Source organism: Microtus ochrogaster, chromosome 15 (assembly GCF_000317375.1).
Source record: "Microtus ochrogaster isolate Prairie Vole_2 chromosome 15, MicOch1.0, whole genome shotgun sequence".
Lineage (NCBI taxonomy): Eukaryota > Metazoa > Chordata > Mammalia > Rodentia > Cricetidae > Microtus > Microtus ochrogaster.
This window is the reverse complement of record NC_022017.1, coordinates 30,109,544-30,114,030: the sequence shown is the minus strand read 5'-3', so window position 1 is coordinate 30,114,030 and position 4,487 is coordinate 30,109,544.

The window sequence follows — 4,487 nt, the reverse complement described above, 5'->3', positions numbered from 1 at the left end:
CGTGGACACGATCTGGAGGAGAGTGGAGGGACTGGTGGAGATTTCTATACTACGGGAAGGGTAGTGGCCGAGGGGAAGGGTTACAGTTTGTAAACTCCATTGCGACTGGCTGTCAAAGTCCCCAAACTGTGATAAATGCCCCCCATGCTCTCAGCTCTGGCCCACATGCTTTTGAGTGATGGTGATTTATGATGGTTGGGATTTTCCTTAAGCAAGTGGTTTTTCAGAGAGAAAGGAAAGGTCACAGCAAGTTAGGCCTAACATATCTTATCTTGTTCAGTGCCAGCTAGCAATTCCCTCTGAACGCGGTGGAGCCCATGGAGGGGTTCGGCACTGGATTGAACATTAATATCAAATAAACAGATGCCAGTATAAGGGAGACACCTACCTGGCTGGGGGGGCACGCTTTTGTTCCGAGCGTTTGCAATGGGAGAATCGCTGCCACAGAACTGTGATGTGAAAAGGCCTGGCTCCCCTGGAGAAAGGAGGTTGGGAAGGCAGAAGTGAGGCAGGAGGGAAGGGCTGTGGGTGAGCAGTCGGCTTCGCTTTGCCTGTGGATGCTGGATGGTGGTCTCAGATACACACAACAGGAGTGATCAAGCCTGCCTTTATGGCTCAGGGCAGTGTGTCTCTGAGCAGTTCTATCACCATCTCTGGGCTTATAGCACCCCTTGGTCACTAAAGGACCTTCTGCATTGCTTGCTTCTTTTGCCTCTTGTTGGTCTTCTCTAGCTGGATCCCAGAATGCACTGGTAGGTTCTTGGCATCTCTTTTAGATGGGAAGGATGGATGTGTGTGTGGGAGGGGGGTAAAGTGAGGCACACCCAGGGAGACAGGAGGAGGCAGTTACGTTCCATACATCACTTCCCCAAAACACAGGCTGCATCCAGATAAGGGCTCAGAATGTCAGGCAGGTGTACATGTGGAGGGCTCTATGCCATGAACAGGTCCCAGTGTTAAACAGTCTAAAAGAGATAAGCTGGCATGTTTAGGAGGGAGGAAGGGACTGTTCCTTGTCATTCACACAAGTTCCCCAGACTTGACATCCCCCGTATAGGGAGCCCAGCATGCTCGTCAGGGCATCCAGAAGGACCACAGGTTTATCTGGGAAGTGTTTGAGTAGTAAGGGTGAGAGTGAGGTTTTGAACCTGCAGGACCCCCTTACTGACTTCTGCTGGGGGATCCTCCTGCTATTATTGGCCAGGCAGCCCAAGGCAAGAGAGAGCCCCTGACACTTCTGTCATTTTTTTGGGGGGTGCCTCCCCTGAACCCACAAAGCATGTACACTTGGATTTCACAGCATGAGCTTTATCTAGAGTATAGGTGCACGCAGGTGCAATTACAGTGGGGCCCTGAGATGGGACAGCCCTGGGTTATGGTGGCACTAAGTCCAACGGCTGATGGCCTTCTAAGAGAGAGGCGCTGACACACAGCAGCGAATGTCTATGTGGAAAGAGCTGAGGCTGAGGCAATGATGTCAGCCCTTGAGGTACTGGGAACTGAGGGAGGAAGGAAGGAGCCTACCCTGGAGCCTTCAGCATGGTCCTGTGATACCGAGACCTTCGAATTCTAACACCCACAATGGATTTTAACCTTGGTTCTCTCCTTGGGAGGTGTATGTCCTTGGGCATACAGCTCTGAATTTCAGGTGTTTTCTCCACCAGAATAAAGATGGCAGACATTGAGATAGTTAAAGTTTCAGCAGATACAACATGGTTGTTTTCTAACTAGTACCTGTGGTGGACACACTTTCCTTCCCTTTCCAACCTCCTCTTTGGGGGAACCGATTGACAGCCCAATCACCCATTTTCCCATTGGTGGAGGGATGAGGTCATGTGGGTCTTTAAGTTGTGAGAGCCTGGCCCAGGATGTTCATGATTAGTTTGCCATGATGAGACTCACAGGTGCGTTAGTCAGCTCTCTGGGACTGTAGCAAAACACCTGAGACAGTCACTGTATAAAGATAGCAGGTTATTTTGGCTCAGTTTCGCCAGAATCAGGTGGACTCATGTGCCTGCATTCAGGATGAGACCACACATCATGGCGGAGCAAAACTACCCGCCTTGTGGTTTGCTAAGAAATGAAAGAGAAGGAGGGTCAAGCTGTCGACAGTCCCCTTAGTGAGCACAGCCCCAGTGGGTCTTCCTCCTGAAACCCCCCACCACTGCCATCTTTCAAAAGGTCTATCCACAACAGCACCAAGATGGGGACCCAGCTCTCCACACATGACCTCTGGGGACATGTCAGACCCAAAGAGTTTCACTTCGTTTCAGGCAACATCTGTTTGCTGTAACAAAATACCTGAGGGAAAGATGTTAGGAGGAGCAAAGGTTCATTGTGGATGGCACAACGCCATGGCCCGCGATCCAGGAACGCCAGTGTGCATGTCTCTCTGCTCCCTGCCTGAACCCAACATGATCAGCTGCCTCACAATCCTGATGTCATCCTTCTCTGCCGTGAGGGACTGTACTGTCCCCACGACTGTGTACCAAAATAAGTCTTCCCTTCTTAAGTTACTTGTGTGTGGTAGAAGGTAACAGATATGCCTCCTTGGTCCCCAAGGTTTTCCATGAGGAGTCGAGTGACTTGCTGGGAAGACTCCAAGTAGGTGCTCCCTCCCATCCTGCACCCAATCAGTAGCACTTTAAATCCTGGCTATGGGCTGTCCCTCACCCTGGGACACACCCCTCCCCCATCTGCTTATCTGACTAGATCCCTTCAGTTCCCACCTGCACAGCCTGGAGCCCAAGCCTTGGCCTGTCACCTGTCACCCCTGTCACTCCCTCTCCCAGGGTGAGGACAAGCTGCACACAGCCCTCCGGGTCTTGGAGCGAGTGGCTGTGGCTGTGGCTGAGTTCCTGTTCCCTCAGAACACACTGTGCAGAGGTTACCCCTACCTCCTGGCCTCTCCAGGGTCTGCTTGGTTCCTGCTGCCTTCTCTCCTCTCCCTGTCAATCAGTCCATCCTCCCCACTGGCACGGATGCCCACTGAGGGCTTTTCCTGGATGTTTGCCCACGGGAAACTGAGTGTGGTCTGATTCTCAGAGTCTGGGCAGAAGGGATCAATGGCGGCTGCTCCGAGTGAGGGGTGTACTGTGAATGTCTGCAGAAAACACTTCTTCTTCCTGTGGATGATTCATGGGACTTCAGAGGGGGTCCAGAGCAGGGGCAAGCACACGGGGTGCGGGAAGGTGTGAGATGAAGGATGAGGGACAGCCTGAGGAACCTGTGCCCATGAGCAAGAATGCCAAGTGAAAGGGTTCCTTACCCTGTGGTACACACACCAAGGAGCGGGGTCACTGCTGGGCAGTGCATATTGGCCAAAAAGCAACTGGGGATTTCTGGGAATCAGAAGCTGAACCAAAACTTCTGGCTAACTCCAGACTTTTCACGACTGCCTGCCTGGGTGACTGGGCCAGGGGGTGTTGGGTGTCTAGAGAATGGTCTACTGTGCACTGCCCTGGGCCGGCAGGTAACAGATCATTGACAAGCCTTGGATGTCATTTCCTCATGTCTGAGAGCTCCCTTCCTGGAAGGGAGGGGTGTTGGTCACTCCACATGGCCACAGTTAGTGAGCAGAAATGAACTGCTCAGGTTTTATCTGAAGCCACAGGCCACCATGTCCCGAGGAGCTTTCTTTAGAAGTGGAGCAGACTGTCTCTTTCCACCTCTGGAGGCTCCAGGCGTTCTGTGATTGTGGTTATGTCCCTCCAATCTCCGTCTCTGTCCTCATGTGGCCTCTTGTTTCTCTCAAGTCTCCTTCGGTTTCTTCCCTATGGATTGGGACAGATGTCATTGGAAGCACTCCCTCAGGTAACCCAGCATGGCCTCCAGTTAACAGCATCTTTAATTAGGCTTCCTGCAGGTTCAGGAAATCAGATTGTGCCAAAACCTATCAACGGTGCTGTCCAGCTCTCAGGCCAAAGGGACGCAGCTCTGTCACACCCTTATTCCTTCCTACAGTGGTGAGGACTGAGGGAGCTTAGGGGCCAGGCTGTGTCATGGGTGGTCTGCGTTCTGAGGTTGTGTGGAGACCCTGGGCTGGGCAGCAGCTAGTGAAGGAACGGCCCAAGGACAGTGGGAAGAGTGGCTAGGTAAAGGAAGGATAGAGAGATCTGGTTTTTGAGTAGCTACACTGCACAGCAATGTCTCATAGAAGAGCGATAGTGGGCAGTGAGGTCTACCATGGCTGGCTGTATCCTGTTCGCTATTTTCTGTTTCTTGTTCTTCTCTTGTTCCAGGAGAACAAGCTGAAGGTGAGTGGCCAGGCACAAAGAGTGAAAGCTGTGGCCACCACCAATGACACAGCTCCTGAGGGGCTCTACAGAAAGTCCCATTCTGGCCCTGATCCACTGAGGAAGACAGAGAGGCTATGACCTTGCTGCTCTCCCTGCATGTTGTCCTCTGGGTGGGGAGGGTCTGCTGAGTGCTGTCTGTGGGGAATTGAACAGGTCTGGGGGGGGGGTGGACCATTGGGCAGCTGTGAG